The sequence below is a fragment of the Phyllobates terribilis genome, unplaced genomic scaffold, assembly GCF_046119375.1.
Source record: "Phyllobates terribilis strain yellow unplaced genomic scaffold, ASM4611937v1 Scaffold_10__3_contigs__length_209671492, whole genome shotgun sequence".
NCBI classification, from domain to species: domain Eukaryota; kingdom Metazoa; phylum Chordata; class Amphibia; order Anura; family Dendrobatidae; genus Phyllobates; species Phyllobates terribilis.
Genome location: NW_027362770.1, coordinates 161373097 through 161391195, shown reverse-complemented (window position 1 = coordinate 161391195; position 18099 = coordinate 161373097). Strand labels below are relative to the sequence as shown.

The 18099-nt window shown below is 46.5% G+C and overlaps 1 protein-coding gene across 8 annotated transcripts in view; it reads left to right on the top strand.

Annotated features, from left to right (window-relative positions):
- The window catches only part of SCUBE1 (signal peptide, CUB domain and EGF like domain containing 1), a 266638-nt gene that overhangs the window by 11101 nt on the left and 237438 nt on the right, over nt 1-18099 (top strand). The window lies entirely within an intron of this gene.

Here is an 18099-nt window from a genome sequence, read left to right as displayed (position 1 = left end):
CTTAAAAAATGACACTGCCTAACAACATATAGTACCTCCTTTAAAAATTTTATACCACCTTTTAAGAATTACATAATCTTCTGGGATATACTACTGCCTTTCAAGATATAGTACTGACTTAAAAAAAAATGATACCACCTTAAAAATTGACACTGCCTAGCAAGATATAGTACTGCCACCTGGGATCTAGTACTGCCTTAAAAAAATATTATACCACCTTTAAAAATGACAGTACCTCCCGGGATATGGTCCCACCTCCCGGGATATGGTCCCACCTCCCGGGATATAAGCTACTACAATGACCTGCACATGGGGTAAGCAACATAGCTAATCAGAAGAACTGTACTACATTTCTAATTAGAGGTATTTTGCTAAAATTATTATTACTGCACCTGCTATATTTTGGGGTAGCATCTTGAAGATGGCAATACCCCTTTAAGTCCCGTCCCATGGGACCTGCTAAACCAGATGGGAACACCCACTTTTGGGAGGGGGCTTATGTAACCCTGCTCCTTTTTGGATAGGGATATATCCAAATTTGCTGGGATGGTTTAAGACAGTTCATGACAGTCCTGGGAAAATTCAGGACCCAAAAGTTCATGTGCCAGCTATAAACAGCAGTTTATGGTGATGAAAAAGGGGGAAACGGTAAGGTTTGGTGATGATAAATAAGAGCTTTGTTATTGATGTACAGGCTCGGAGACCCCTCAAAACCACCTCCTCACTGAGAAGTGCACCGTTCACTCGACTGGAGCGCACACTGGCAGCCGGAGCTGGGCACATCTCAGGAAAGGGTGGAACGATCGGTGGGGGTCTCAGGACCCGAACTGCCACCTTCCTGCTTGCATTTAAAATATCCTGAAGTCTAAAATAAAATGCTAAAGTAAAGGTTTAGTTACACTTTTTAAGAGCGTCCATTCTAAGAGTATGTGCACACGGAGGGTTGTTTTTTTTTTAGAAGATTTTTGGAGTGTGTGTGCTAAAAAAAAAAAAAAAAAAAAAATTACAAAAAACCCCCCCAAACATCCCCCTCCCAATTATTTTCTATTGTAAAATCACTTTGTTAGTCATTCGTTGTGTTTTGGGTAGTTTTTTTGTTTTCTTTTTTTTTCCACTTCAGGTTCTTAAAAATGACCGATGGGCAAAAAAGAGACCGCACGTCACGTTTCCGAAGCCGTTCTGCTCCAAACTAGGCACTGGTCAATCAAAAGGTTGCAAAAACAATTCAGGGAATGAAAAATTCCATGTCTTTTTCAGGTGAATTCCACCTGAAAAAGCTCTAAAAAAAGGAACGGCGGAACTTGCTGTGTGTATGTTTCACCATTTGTCACTTCTTTTAACCGCTTCAGGCTTCAAAAGACCTGTTCTTAGTTGCCAACTGATTGGACTCCTGACCTGAATGGGCAGGGTTTACGTAAATCCTGCCCAAAAAGTGGACGTTCTCGTGTGAGCTGAGGGGTTTGGGAGGTGGCATTTCAGGAAATTTTGGTAACTATGACCTGTTTAGTTTTACAGCGGTGGATCCATTGCTTCGGAGTTGCTCCAGACTGTTGGACAGTTGGGTGGGGATTGAGGTCCATATATGAGATATATGACTCTTGCTCTGGTTCTGCTGTGATTTTTCTGAAAAATCGCTGCAAAATAGGAGACCTGGCTGCAACATATAATGGAAGGGGTTGTCCACTACTCGCACAACCCTTTCTTAAATGTTGTACGCCCCGAAATACCATCGGTGTTGACCGCTAATGGGCTGTGAGGCTCACACATCCCTCGAACTAACAGGCCGATGGTTGCTGACTACCGGCACCGATCTCTGGCGGCACAGAGCGGTCACAGACCGGCGATTCATCGGCTTCCTCTAAGGTCACATCGACAGAGCAGCGACTTCTCTTCCGCTCTGCTCAGTTGACAGGGGCTGAATGACAGCCGGCTCCCCGCTGCCTAACTGCGGGGAGCCAGCTGTCAATCAGCATTATGTCAGCAGTCATGCCCTGTTGACAGAGCGGCCCGGAAGACGAAGAGCTGCTCTGTTGACGTGGAGCCTAATGTTGTTATAAAACCTCTGCATCTTTTTAATACATCTTGTTATTACATTTTTCACCATTTCAACATCTCTTCTTTCTGTCAGTGGATGGAACCATTTTGACTGTCCGCTAGTATAGGTAGTATAGCCTTCCAACTGCTGCGGGTTTGCTACATTTATATCCAGCTTAGATATATGCTATGTGAGGAGTAGGAAAATGTCTGTGAGCCCCATAATGGCGGTCACATTCACTGACAGCAAGCACAGGAGAGGAATCCCAAAATACAAAGCATGTTAGCAACTTGCTGAACCCTCTATTATACAATGACCACATTTTATGTTGTTAATCCCTTTTTTAGGATACTTATAATTTCTGATAACTTCGGCCTTGCCCATAGAAACTAACCACATCTGGCAAGGAGTGGCCCATAGCAACCAATCAGAATGCTGCTTTTATTTTCTCAAGTACAGGGCAAGTACAAAAGCTGTCATCTGATTGGAGGCCTTGTTCAACTGTTTATTTTTTTTAGATACACTGGTGAAAGTGAGCAACATCTGATGAAAAATGGCGCTGCTTTTTTTTCACCCTGTTGGTTTTTATAAGCGTCTCCCAGGTTGGGGTAACAATCTGTTAATTGTGAGTTATTTTTACCTGTCTGGGTCCGGCTGCGGCTTTTGGGCCTATTTGTTAAGTACTTGTAATGAATAACATTACTTAGCTGAGATGACTGCAGAGGTATTTTGCATGGAGACGGCTAGGAATTTGACGTCTAGGTTTTCCTGAGCGGCTGGTATGTGCAGGACTTCGCTTAATGACATTGACTAATTAGATTTTTTTTTTTCCAAGGCAATGTTATAACTTCCCCGTTATACTTAATTGTATCGTACGTTATTGTAATGGTAGCGAATGCCCCCCTCCATAGCATCTCACCATCTGCTGTTGGACCCCATGCAGAGTCGCCGTGCTGTCCGCTGGGTCCCCCATGAGTGATGCGTCGCCTTACACTGAGTCTTCTGTGGCACGTCGCCATATGTTGGGTCTCCCCTGGCATGGCACCTCTCCGTCTTCCCCGAGCGCCGCCTCTATGTCCACCCTTGTCTTTCCACGAGCGCCGCTTCTCTGTCCACCCTTGTCTCCCACTGAGCGTCACCTCTCTGTCCGCCCTCATCTCCCCCCCCCCCCCTTTCCTAAGCTGCACCTCTCCCCCCCCCCCCCCCGAGCGGCGCCTCTACGTCCGCCCTTGTCTTCCCACGAGCTCCGCTTCTCCGTCCGCCCTCTTCCCCTCCCCCCCCCGAGGGTCGCCACTACGTCTGCCCTTGTCTTCCCCTGAGTGACGCCTCTCTGTCCGTCCTCGCCCCCCCCCCTTTCTAAGCAACGCCTCTCCGTCCACCCTCGTCTCACAACCCCCCCCCCCCCCGAGCGGCAACCCTCCCGTCCGCCATCGCCTCCCCGTGAGCGGCGCCTCTCCAGTCCGCTCGCGCATCTGCCAGTGGCCACCATGCTCTGTAGTATGTTAATCAGCCATTGGGATGATTTTTTTCAGTTGGATTACCAGAAACCATTGCCAAACTAAGAGTTTTGCCCTGCACTATGTATATGTGCATCGCTTAATTTATGTTTAACTGTCACGGATGTGTCAGGTTTGACAGACAGTCATTCTGGATCCGGCTGTAGAAGGTCGCTGCACTTGATCTTGCAGACACCTTCTTGATCCTTTCATCATCCCTCCCCCTCTAGGACCCAGCGGTGATCTCCACCTTCTGCTGCTAATTAACACACCCTTGCTGGATCTTTAAATACACTCAGTTTCTCCAGAGAGTTGCTGGTGATAGTTAATTCCTCTGTTCAGGTCTGGAATTCTAGCAGTCGGCTAGATTCTCCATGGAGTTCCTTTGTGGATTGTAGTTGTGGTGTCTTCTGAAAGATAAGTGTATCCCCTTGTCTGTTTCCATGGTTTGTCTTTAGTTGCAGTGGGGCTGACTAGTGCTCACCCCTCACCCTCCCTACTTAGGGCCTAGCTCTAGGGTCAGCCAGGGCTAAGGTATCCTGCTCGGAGATAAGTGTGAAACCTATTTAAGGACGATAGGGGTGTCAGGGTCTGCTTAGGGGTCTCCACTCTCCCTTTGCCTAGTTGCTGGGCTTCCCCCCTTTTTTCCGTCATTGTACGCTGGGTTCTACCTAGCATGGCATTAACCTTTTCCTACATTTCCGTGTGTCTGGCGGCCGGGTCGATATTCGCGGCTTCGTACAAATGAATAAAACACTCTGTAAATGATGTCTGTAGAAAACCTTTAGCTGAACAGCTTCATTCGCATCTATTTAATGTCGTCCACATCAGAGAGGTCCATAAGCCTTAAAATGCTTGTGTATTTGACGCCCGGCTCTCTACTAAACCTCACAATATATCTGTGTCTCCCTTTAATCCCGGCCATTTTCCCTCCCGAATGCCTGGTTTAGCTCAGTCTAGAATGAGATCGAAAAATCAAAACCCCGATGAGAAAGATTTCTGCAGAGCAAGATGCAAATATCTGAATTGGTGGAGCGCAAATTTTGCATTTAATCAGTTCACGATTCGCCTATTATCAGATGTTAAGGAGGGAGGCGCAAGCTCCTCTCCTCACATTTGTTTTAGTAAATGCCTACATTGAAAAAATGTGTATTTTGATCACTTTCACAAGGGTTCCTAAGACATAAACTCCTAGTAATTAGCTGTGAGGGAAGCTGACATCAAGTGTTCTTTCACTGCATGGCCCAAAATAAAAGATCGCAAGTTGTGATTTGGTAATGTAGTCACACGAAAATAGAAATGATCAATTAAGTGCTTTGTCCCACCCTGAGCACTTAATGAAATTCTGCCTCGTGAGGTTATTTCTATCCTTAGCACCCCCCTCTCTGAGTGATATTGTCTGGAGTATTAGGTGGAGGATTGAAAAAATTCTGCGCTGGATGTAAAGTTCTACTGCGCAGGTACCTCCCAGCCATGCTGTACACTCAGACATTTCAGGGGTCTTCCTTACTCTTCTGTGATCTACGTAGACACTAGTTTTCCTGGCCGGCGCCTGACATTGGAAACACAATGAGTTATTCACATAGAGAGGGAGGTGCTAAGGATGGAAGTGACCTCAGTAGGCAGAGTTTCATTAAGTGCTCTGGATAGTATAAAGCACTTAACACCTCATGGATTTTTTTTCCAGGCTAGCACATATAATAGTACCAATGCGTTTATCTTTCGCGACCTACATTCTCATATAAACAGTTTAAGCCCTAAACTTTAGGGGGTTGATCTTGCTGACACGTTCCCCTTAAAGGGTCTTCTAGGAGCTACTTTGAATAGGTGGCACTAGTGGGATATTTCCATTACCTCTGGGGTAGAGCATTTTTTTTCTCCCATAAATCTTTGTCAATAAGACTCAATATCAGACTGCAGATCAGATCTAAATATCTTCACACCCCATATTTTGGGAGGGTATTGCCTAAAAATAATAGGTATATATTAAAATAGGGGTCTGTTCTGGGATCTGTGGTCTGATATTAATAATGGGTATCGGTATAGATTTAGCCACGGGAAGATCACCCTATTCTATGCAGCTAACAGCTGTTCAAATATCCCCCCCCCCCCCCTTTAGTTGACATATCCGGTGGCGGTAAGGTTAATTTTTGGGTAATTTTATTTCACCGTCCAATCCCCAACTTTGAGCTTCTCAATATTACATGCTCTTATATTCACCCTTGCAGTGAATATTTTGATTTAGATCCTGAAAGAGCTGAAGAAAATGACCTCCATGACCGGTCACGTGACCCTCCGAGATAGAACAATGACCATGACCACAAACATGGGGATTGTGGAATTTTGGTGTGGAGCCGGCGGCTGTCACCCTTACATACTTTCCCTTTTGTTTAGGTGTGAAGTCCGATAGGAGAGAGGCTTTTTCTTCGCAAACAAGAAAGTTCACGTGTTATTCGGAGTAATTAATCATACTTTATATGGGGCTCGGCCTCTACTTAAATTCTTCAGCCTAAATGTTTTTTCTGTGAGGTTTTAATGCCTTCGCAATTAGTAACTTCTCCCGTAGCAACTGAAAGCTCCTGTGGTCAATGATTAATTCATCATTTCAACCAGGCAAATACAGCACAGGAAAATATTCCTTTAATGCAGCCGTAGCTAGTTCCTCTGGACTCGCAAGACTGCTTGGGACTTCAGAATACATTCCCAAGATTTGTATATGAAAATTAGTCATTTATGACACCGGTTCTAAGGGTTCTTCAAAGCTTGTGGACATTATCAGGGAGATTTTACTACTGATACTGGTGGTATGGCTGTATAGGTCCCAGTACAACGATAAAAATGTTACCTGTCTTGCAATAATCCGATATGCCAGAGCTGAGAAATTGAGCTTTGAAGCCACATGAAAATTAGCCAGTGCACTGTGGGGGAGTGCTGATGTACTCCGACACATCCTCGATCAGCACTCCCCCACAGTGCACTGGCTAATTTTCATGTGGCTTCAAAGCTCAATTTCTCAGCTCTGGCATATCGGATTACCGCAAGACAGGTATCATTTTAATTGTTATTCCACAACCTATGCAGCCATAACACTGGTTTGTTTAGTAAAATCTTCATGCCAGGTTCCATTTAAGATGATCTGTGTAAATGGTAGATTGGTGACGCAACTACACAGAGTACACTGCTAGGTAGATCTTATAATCAGGGGCCTGGAAAAGTTGTTTGAATCGTACAGTTCCCATATTGTGGATTTGGCACAGATTGCGCACCACTGCAATCCATTTAAAATCCCCATGTAGATTTTTACTGCTAATTGGAAAAAAAAAAAAAAAAAATAGGTCTCAATTTGATGTCTGTGTTGTCATACTTTAAGGACGGACATCTTTTTTTCTCTTTAATAATTCTGTTTTTGGTTTGTGTGTGAAAATAATCAGTATAATGTTATGTGCCCACGTTGCATTTATGAAGCAGAAAATTTCTGCTTCATTTCTGCAAGTCCTCTCCCGGAAAAACGCATGCGGAATTCCGCACGCGTTTATCGCGCGTTTATCACGCGTTTTCCACATGCGGAATTGCCTTGCGTTTTTTATGCATTGGACAAAGGCAATTCTGCTTGCGGAAACGCAAAATTAATTGACATGCTGCGGATTTTTGAACGCAGCATAAACGCTGCGGAAAAATCCGCAGCATGAGCATAGAACTTGCGGAATCCCATTGGGGACCATGGGGTGCGGGTTACCAAGCGTTTTACAAGCGTTTCCGCTGCGGAAATTCCGCATCAAAAAACGCTTGAAAAACGCTACGTGGGCACACAGCCTAAAGGTGTTTTTTTTTTTTTTTTTTTAAGCTTCTCCTTATCAATTGCTCAGTAAAAAACGGGCAGTAAATGGGTGACACATAGATGGCATTCAATGGCTACTCACTTTTTTTTTTTTTGCACAGATCCTTCGCTTGAATGGTTTAGTGTGATCCACAAATTGGATAAAAAAACGTACATGTGAACGGCACTATAGATTACAATCGGTACACAGCGGGTAAAAGAAGTATTGAACACGTCAACAATTTTCTATGTAAATCAATTTTTTGATATTGAAAACCCCCTTTAAAGATCTGGGTTCCCCGGCCAACAATACCCCCGTTTAGTGCTGACAAATTAGTTGCATTTTTACCCCTGCACAGGTGGCCCGATTCCTCATTCGCGATTTATGGAAGTCACTTCCCTAATTTTGTCTTGTGACATCCGCTGACTTTCTTTTGCGCTAAATTCTTCAAATTGACGAACGCGGTTAATAAATTTGACCCCCAAAATTCTGTTTGTTTTTTTTTTTTCTTTATCCAGTTTTTGTCACTTTTTAGCACCAAAAGTCGGATCCTTTAAAAGTCACATAAAATTGAACTGGAATGAGATGCACCAAAAAAGTGGTAAAAGTCGCATTTGATGAAAGTGTCTAAAATATCTGAATAAGCAAAGTTGGCAGAAAAAAACCCAAAATAAAATAAAGGCTTAAAATAATATAAAAAAATAGTTTAAAAAAATGGCTCAAAATGTATAGTGAATAAGGCTCATAACCACTAAAAAAATAACAAATTACACCAAAAAAAGTTGAGAAACTGCAATAATTAACTAGGGCCCATGGGTTTTACATTTCAACTATCCAAACCAAATCTCCCATTTGTTAACGAAGAGTCATGTGACCCCCTATATGCATCAGTTGGGGTCAGATCAGGGGGTGCTGCCCACTCTCATCTAAGAATTTGGGCCTTTAGGCCCACTGTCCACCAGGCTGATGCAGGACCCTCCCACCATTGTAGATGATCACTGGTGGATCAGCAGAGATCAGCTTAATACATAGGAGTCTGATGTTAGAAGTGTTGGTGCTGATAGGAAAACCCATTTTAAGTTCTTTTTTTATCATTTATTTTTATTTTTAGACCTCTTTTACTACACAGCGTTTTATCTAGTCATCGGCTGGAATGTGTCTCGGGAAGACTTTATATATTTGAAGTACACTTTAGCACCAGGTCTAGAACGGTCACTTCAAAGTCGCAGGTTGTAACAAACTTGTGTGGAATTCATGTTACGTGGTCAGGTTAATAGTTACAGTTGTATGTCTGAGACGTTTACTTCCAATGGACATTTATGTGCATTTGCGTTCAGATGGCTCAACGAGGCGACGCATTGTGTTCACGTTTATATAGTCATATCACAAGTCTGGTCTTCGTAAAGTGGAAACCCAGATTTGCTTTTGTTGAGTTCGTCTTACCCCAAAAAGCTTCTTAGTTATGTTGATCCAGGCTGTGCTTTTGATGGTGGCATCCGAGGACCTCCTGACCAAATTGTGGTCAACTTCATACCTCCTTTCCAAAAGACTCTTGAAGCCAAAGATCAGAATGTTCAGAACTTTTTGGACAACGTTACACTTTTCATTCGCTTGAGTAAAAAAATCAATTCCTCTTGATTAACAATATAACCCCCCCACTCCCTCCTAAAACTTTTTTACAATATGTTATTGCCGGTTTCTAATGCTTTTTAGGTCTTGTATTAGTCTCACTGAAAGAGATGAGCCAATCTTTCAAAATTCATTGAATTTTTCCAAAAATTTGATTCTCGACGAATTGAAAGCACTGCAAAAAACTTGTCTAAAAGATGTGTATGACACGCTGAGGTCTCTTAGGATTGCATCAAAATCCTTTCAAATTAGTTAGCAGAAAGCAATATCAAAGCAACCTTAATATACCTGGCTATGTGTAAAAATGGATTGTAGTTGGTCTCTTAGCTGTGCTGTCACACACTATCTGTACAGTTTCTTTGGTGTTTTATAGCTTTCTCTATCCAGATTCCCTCTATCCAGATTCCCTCTATCCAGATTCCCATAAAATACATTATTAATATGAGGAATATGAAACTTTAGCTCCATACTGAGAAATGAGCATGGCCAGTTTAAGGCCGAATTCCGACGCTTGTGTATTGCGGTCTAGATCAGTGCATGGGTCTACTTAACTAAAGTAGACAGCCTTTTAGGCATACAGTATATCAGACTGTTGAGTTCAGGTCAGGAAACCCATGTTAAGTCCATGCATTGCGGTCCATACCATGATACAAAGATGTCTGAATTTGGACTTAGAGGGTGGAAAATTGGAAATTATGGTACTCAGATGCCCCACTTTTTGGGCCCTTCCCTTGAACATGGGATCTCAAAGACTCTAGACCACCAGGAGTTGTACTATAAACCTTTTTCACTAGCCTAAACCACCAGGAATTCTGAAATCACCAGGAAAAAAAAGCAGTTAAAGGGATGACCTATTTCGCTTCTTCCCCAGCATCCATTTTTTTTATATCGAATCTGGATGGGAGTGACGTTTCTATTGTTAGTAAGTCTTCAAGTATTCTATGTATTAAGATTTACTTTTTATCATAAGAGCAAATCCTTTAACGTTAGACATTCCCTTTTACAGTGGGGGAAAAAAACCAAACATCTAGTTTTGTCTGAAAACTGGACACATAAAAGATAAGACTCGGTTCTGAGCCGCTTTGTATGTTTTGCCCTCCGGATATTTTATGGGTTAATGAACAACTGAAGTATTTGGCCACAGAGCCAAATCTTGAAATCCGAAATAAAGATCTTGACCCAGTAATTAGCATCTGCTCACTTTCCTGACATCCGTCCTAATTAATAATTAAACCAATGGGCTTACTCTTCTTTGAACCGCGACGGGAGATATCAAACTAGAACGTGGATATCTGCAGGGCACTTAACGATTCTCAGGTTTTGTTGCTTTTGATTTTTCTATTTCAATGCTGCATCTTTTTAGGTTCAGTATTTCCCTGCGGGGTTTAGATTTTTTTTCCTGACTTATAAATAGATTATTCCATAAGGATACAAATCGGACATGTCCACAGCCCCATAGAATAATATTGGTCCAAGCGTGATCCAATGTTTTGTCGGATCGCACTCTGACTGAATATACAGTCGTCTGGACGAGCCCTAAATAGAACTAATCTATGTGTACAGTGCTTTGCCAGGGCAAATAATTATATATAGTAGATGCCTGGTCCTTAAAGTCCCCAACAATCTATTTTAATGCCTTGAACTTAGACTTCTAAAGTTGTACCCTGTCCGTAGTTTTGTTAATGGTGTTCTGCTATCTGAAACAACCCCTTATGAAAGGCGTGTCTAAGTTTGGAACTCTGTTTTCAAATACCCTATTTGAGAATTCTTTGGGGTAATGTCATTCATGTGGGACCTCCAGCAGCTTTCTTTTATCTTTCTTGTTTTACTTTACTTTCTCAATCTTTTTATCTCTGGTTCCCAGTTTTGCTTTCGTTTTTGCTTTCTCTGTCGTTTCTCTCCATCATTCTCTCATGCTGTCTTGTCATTTTCTTTTTCTCTGTCGCGATCTTCTTCTGTTGCGATCTTTGTGCTCTTTCTCTCGCCCTAGCTCTTCTTGCACGCGCCCTCTGGCCCGGTCTCTTCTTGCGCGCACCCTCTGGACCTGTCTCTTCTTGGGTGCGCGCCCCCCCTCGACCCGGCTCTTCTTGGGCGCGCGCCCCCCCTCCCCCCCTCGACCCAGCTCTTCTTGGGCGCGCGCCCCCCCCCCCTCGACCCGGCTCTTCTTGGGCGCGCCCCCCCCCCCCCTCGACCCGGCTCTTCTTGGGCGTGCGCCCCCCCCCCTCGACCCGGCTCTTCTTGGGCGCGCGCCTCCCCTCGAGGCTGGTTCCCAGTTTTGCTTTCGTTTTTGCTTTCTCTGTTGTTTCTCTCCATCATTCTCTCATGCTGTCTTGTCATTTTCTTTTTCTCTGTCGCGATCTTCTTCTGTTGCGATCTTTGTGCTCTTTCTCTTGCCCTGTCTCTTCTTGCGCGCACCCTCTGGACCTGTCTCTTCTTGGGTGCGCTCGCCCCCTCCACCCGGCTTTTCTTGGGTGCGCCCCCCCCCTCGACCCGGCTCTTCTTGGGCGCGCGCCTCCCCTCGAGGCTGGTTCCCAGTTTTGCTTTCTCTGTCGTTTCTCTCCATCATTCTCTCATGCTGTCTTGTCATTTTCTTTTTCTCTGTCGCGATCTTCTTCTGTTGCGATCTTTGTGCTCTTTCTCTCGCCCTAGCTCTTCTTGCACGCGCCCTCTGGCCCGGTCTCTTCTTGCGCGCACCCTCTGGACCTGTCTCTTCTTGGGTGCGCGCCCCCCCTCGACCCGGCTCTTCTTGGGCGCGCGCCCCCCCCCCCTCGACCCAGCTCTTCTTGGGCGCGCGCCCCCCCCCCTCGACCCGGCTCTTCTTGGGCGCGCCCCCCCCCCTCGACCCGGCTCTTCTTGGGCGTGCGCCCCCCCCCCTCGACCCGGCTCTTCTTGGGCGCGCGCCTCCCCTCGAGGCTGGTTCCCAGTTTTGCTTTCGTTTTTGCTTTCTCTGTCGTTTCTCTCCATCATTCTCTCATGCTGTCTTGTCATTTTCTTTTTCTCTGTCGCGATCTTCTTCTGTTGCGATCTTTGTGCTCTTTCTCTTGCCCTGTCTCTTCTTGCGCGCACCCTCTGGACCTGTCTCTTCTTGGGTGCGCTCGCCCCCTCCACCCGGCTTTTCTTGGGTGCGCCCCCCCCCTCGACCCGGCTCTTCTTGGGCGCGCGCCTCCCCTCGAGGCTGGTTCCCAGTTTTGCTTTCTCTGTCGTTTCTCTCCATCATTCTCTCATGCTGTCTTGTCATTTTCTTTTTCTCTGTCGCGATCTTCTTCTGTTGCGATCTTTGTGCTCGTTCTCTTGCCCTAGCTCTTCTTGCGCGCGCCCTCTGGCCCGGTCTCTTCTTGCGCGCACCCTCTCGACCTGTCTCTTCTTGGGTGCGCTCGCCCCCTCCACCCGGCTCTTCTTGGGCGCGCCCCCCCCCCCTCGACCCGGCTCTTCTTGGGCGCGCCCCCCCCCCTCGACCCGGCTCTTCTTGGCCCCCCCCCCCTCGACCCGGCTCTTCTTGGGCGCGCACCCCCCCCCCCCTCGACCCGGCTCATCTTGGGCGCGCGCCCCGTCCTCGACCCGGCTCTTGCATCGCTCATTCTTTCCTTTTTTCTCCCTTACCATGTCCATGCATTATGTCTTATTGCTTATTGGTCTGACTGGGTAATACCTAAATCTCCCTGTGGTGGCGCTGCAGTAGAATTAAACACTTGTTTAACTGCAGATTTTTGATGACCTGACTATATTCGGCAGACATCGACCTGAAGTTAGAAGGCAGGTGGAGCAAGAGGAAGAGAAATAAATGAGCTCTGGTGTTATTTCTGCAGAGTTAATTTCTAAATAAACGAGCAATAGCTAATATATTTTGTGACCATGACAAATATGTCTCACGTCCGATTGCCCAACAATTTGCAAAAATAGCAAAGTTTCCTATCCTGGCACCCGAAGAGCTGAGCTCGGTTTAACTGGGGGGAGGGACGGTTTAAATATTATTTCTGTGGTTCACTTAGAGGGGAGAAAAGCTGAGTATTTTGGAGTCTGGTTTCATCCAGAGCTTAGCGGAGAGTTAGAAGACCAATAATTGGATATGGCAGCGCAGGAAAACCTCCCAATATAAAGCACTTTTCTTTATAGTAAAGGATAACACAGAAAACAAATTATCTCGGCGGCCGCTGCCTACAAAAACAGCAGCCCTTTGTGTCAAGTAATTGATTCTCATTTTTTTGCAAGTTCAATGCTTTCAAATACTTAAAAATCTATTATTTGGCAGCGACACGTTGGCTATTGTGTACCCATAATTGCAGACTTGGTCCTCTTGGATGTTCAGGATAGCAATAAGCTTTGAATATTGGGAAGCCGAGATATAAATCACCCGAGCTGGGGACCCTAAAGGGCGAATGATTCACCAGACAGGGTGGAAGGAAGTTCACTGAGGTTGCAATTGTGGTCGTAGTGTTTCCTAATGGGCAGACCAGTCACACTTTACTGGAACCACCAGTATGATTTCGGCTGCCAGTTTTATACCAAACGATATTTTTATGTTGAAAGTTACAAAAATAGCATTGAAGTGTTTAGTAATTCTTGTTTTACATTTATTTTTTACAAATAATAAGAAAACTTCTACCTTCCACAGCAGGAGTGAGGAACCTTTTTTTTTTTTTTTTTTTTCATCCCGTGGGTGACACCGCATCTGGTGTATATACATCACTTGGGCGACACCAAGATTCGTGTTGTAGCGCCCCGAGGGTTCGGTTGCTACAGAGGTATTGCATCTCAACCAGATGTGCGATATCTCACATCCACAGGATGGAGTGTGGATCAGGACCCTGAAACCTGCATGCATTACACCACATTTCCGGGGGGCAGGGCGACCGATATGCTCCAAGTAGAGCACGACAGTCCCTGTCCCTGGCTGGAGTGGGGGGAGGGAACACCGAGGAAGGGGGGACCCTGTAGTGCATAGGAGGGAGAGGGCAGTTCCTGGGTGCACTTAGAGGTAGGTATAAAAGGTGGGCACCATCTTAGTTCTGGGAGAAGTCAGTCAGTTCAGTGAGAGGAGAAGACAGGGAGCAGAGGCTCAGGCCGAGCTCTGCTCCGCAGGCAGGCCGGAGAGAGCGGCCGGAGCCTGGAGGAAGGAGAAGGAAGGAAGAGGAGTGGAGGAGGCTCCAGGAACAAGGAACGAAGGGACCCCAGGGGTGTGGACCGGCGAGTCGCCACCACACGCCCGAATCTACCTGCGTAGGGGGGTCAGGCCAAAGGGGGAGACCGGTCCCCGAAACTAGTGGAGGCGGGGAACTACCCTCAGCTAGAAACCAGAGGCTGTGACATTTCATGTGGCGCAGCCCTCGCTACACCCGCTAGGAAGGCACCACATAGGGTCAGGGAAACGGCGCCAAGGTTTACCAGAGAAGGCCCGAGGCAGCCGGACAGAAGCGAGGTCACTGGTGAAGTATGACAGGCCAGAGAAAGGACACACAAAGGGGGTCCTGTGAAACGCTCCAAAGTTATCTGGGAGTAGGCCGAGCCCCTCACCTGGTGAACACAGTGCGAGGTGGGACGTTATGACCAGCTGTAGTAACGTGGATAAAGAACTGTGAGTAAATACCCTGGACTGCATTACAGGACTGTGTTGTTACTGCTGCTCCCACGCACCATCACCCCCAACATCCACACTTGCTGCCCTGAGGCTATACTCCTCCCGTGGGGAGTTATACTATCCTATGCTGCACCCCCAACACCAGCCTCAGCGGTATGCCCTGCAGCGGCGGTTCCCTCTGACCGCAATCCACGGGTGGCGTAGTCGGACATTTAATCACAAAACCCTATAAATAGACCGGCATTTGGGTTGACCCCCCTGAGCCACGGGACCGGGTCCCCGCCACGCAAGGACTACAACCCCCAGCATCCACAAAAGGTCCGGTTCCGGGTATCCCCACACACACGCGGCCCAGGGGGCGCGTCAACTTATATACATCTGTGGCACCCCAGGGGTCTGGTTTCCACAGTAATGTAATGTTATGTCTGAGAGCAGGTGGGAGGTCCTTTGGTCAGGGATCCTGTGCATGCCACACCTCCTGCCCAGTCTTGGGAGGGGAAGAACTTCCCCTATATAAACCCGGGGCTGAAGTAGGGTTAGTCAGTCAAGGAGAGTAGAGACAAGAAACAGTCACAGGAAGAAACAGCAGAAGCTCAGTGGGAGCAATACTACTACAAGTCAGGGGCTGGCAGCTGCAGAGCTCGCCCTGACTGAGAAGCTTTCTTACCGGACCCGGCGTCCGAGGCTGTGGGGACTAACTCTTACCCAGCAGCAGAAGCCGACCGGCAGGGGATTTCAGGTCCTCAGGCCCAGAAACCCGAAGGCACGGTCACACGCGTGGGACCAGCGCCGCCATCGTGGAGCGGAAGCCATTAGAAGGCCCCGAGTCACCGGCCATACGGGTGAGCACCACACGGTACACTCAGGGACGTGGGCTACTTATATCCGCTTCTAGCAAGGTAGCCAGAAGAGTACAGTCAGTTTGGGAGGCCTACAACTCCGCCTGGCCAGGGGAGATCCCATCTGCTCAAGGACTGACCAGGCCCCGTTCGCTAGCAAGTACTCCGGGAGGGTCTATCGTTGTTACCAGTAAAGACCCTGAATTACACCGCACCGTCTGAGTGGTTCCTGCTACCCTCATCTTCCACGTCGGCTGCCCTGAGGCCATACCCCTCCCGTTGGGGGTTATACTATCACGCTGCACAATTCTACACCGGCCTCAGCGGTCTGCCCTGCAGCGGCAGCTCCATAGCTGCAAATCAACGGGTGGCGTAGTCGACACTCAAATAACATCTATCAAGACTGCCACACACTGAGTTGACTCCCTGGGCACGGACCGGGTCCCCGCCACTCGGAGACTACAACCCTCATCTGATCCGGTTCCGGGTAAGCCCCCGTGCGCGAGACGCTGCGCGACACAGCAGGCCCAGGGGCGCGTCACATCACGTAGGAGACTCCGAGACTGGTGCATATAGCTCGCGTGGGCGACACCAAGACTGGTGTATATACGTCACATACGAGACACCGGGACTGCAGTGTATATACATTGCATGGGTGACACCAAGACTGCAGTGTATATAAATCACGTAGGGGACACCGAGACTGATGTATATACATCGCGAAGGGGACACCGAGACTGGTGTATATACATTGCGAAGGGGACACCGAGACTGGTGTATATACATTGCGAAGGGGACACCGAGACTGGTGTATATACATTGCGAAGGGGACACCGAGACTGGTGTATATACATTGCGAAGGGGACACCGAGACTGGTGTATATACATTGCGAAGGGGACACCGAGACTGGTGTATATACATTGCGAAGGGGACACCGAGACTGGTGTATATACATTGCGAAGGGGACACCGAGACTGGTGTATATACATTGCAAGGGGACACCGAGACTGGTGTATATACATTGCGAAGGGGACACCGAGACTGGTGTATATACATTGCGAAGGGGACACCGAGACTGGTGTATATACATTGCGAAGGGGACACCGAGACTGGTGTATATACATTGCGAAGGGGACACCGAGACTGGTGTATATACATTGCGAAGGGGACACCGAGACTGGTGTATATTCATTGCGAACACATCGAGTAGGCAACACCAAGATTGCAGTATATACATAGCACAGGCAACACAGTCTACAGAAGACTGCAACTGGTGAATACATCACACGGCGTGGGACGGGAGCACGTAGGAGCACAGAGCGTGCTAACTCTGCCCACAAAGATCGTCTTGATAGTGGCACTGGCCAGCGTCAGTACTTAATCCAGCGTTGTATGCTCCACGGCATTTAGTAATGAACTCGGTTTGGACGCACTCTAGGTAAGAATTAAAGGGCCGGTAGACCGAGCACTGCAGCCCCCGGGAATCTGCCAGAGGACCAGAGCCGCCGGCCACAACCAATCAGTGATATTGGCGCCAAATTTAAACACCGCTGTGCTGATTGGTGCCAAATTTAAACAGGCTCTCCGTCCTTCACTAACACAGTTCGCTGATTGGTCGTGGCCCCCGGCCACGACCAATCAGCGATATTGGCACCAAATTTAAACACCGCTCTGCTGATTGCGCCCGGTGTACCGCATACATATTCTAGAATACCCGATGCGTTAGAATCGGGCCACCATCTAGTAACTTATAAGTCTCCTCACTCTGACATGCCAGACTTGGCTTGTCACTCTCCACAAGGAGAAACGTTACCCCTTTCACCCCCATCGGAGGTATGAAACTGAACTGTGGGCCCTCTTCATGGGCAACATAGAAACTGCATGGCTGAAATGTGTATACCCTGGTAGTAAGCGGGACATCATAACTCATGTCCTGAAAGGTGAAATTTTTTTTTAAATTTTACCATAAAATAACTTTTTCATTAGTGCCTTCTGGGTGCCAGGCATGGTTGGCACAAACAAAGGAATTTAAGTTCACAGCGTTGCGAAATAAAAAAAAAACAAACTTGATGAACCAGCACAATAATGTGAACACACACGTCCTTTATATATTACCTACTTTTGCCTCGTGTTCTTTATTTTTCTTTTCTAAGATGAAGAGATTAGATAACAGTATATATCTTGCCAGTTTTTAGGGCAATAGAAGTGAAATTAATTCTCCAAAAGGAAAGAAAATCGATAATGTTTAAACTATGAGGATTAATTAGCACCTTCGATCAATTCACGATATAATGGCAGCTAGGTGGTGCTGTTCCTACATGGGAAATGTTGCAGGATTGAATTTTGAATGCAAAAAGGTTTGAGGTTACTGTATGCAAATTATCTCTCCTCTCATTATCCCATGAAGCATTGCCTGGTCTATAAGTCTCCTTTCACACTCTTAATGGTCCCCACCAGCAAAAATGATACCCATAGACCTTGAAATATGGGTACCATGCCCCAAAATGTTAAGTTCTTAATTGTAAAAAAAATATATATATATTTTTTTTAAATTTAGCACACCCTGATGGAAGTTTTTCGAGTATTGAATTTGTTTTGAGGGGCAAAAATACATTTTTGATGAAGCTGGGGGGGAAATCATCTTTGCGGGGCTAATTTGTAATAATTTAATCCAAACCTGTCTGAAGTTGGTTTATAATTTACACC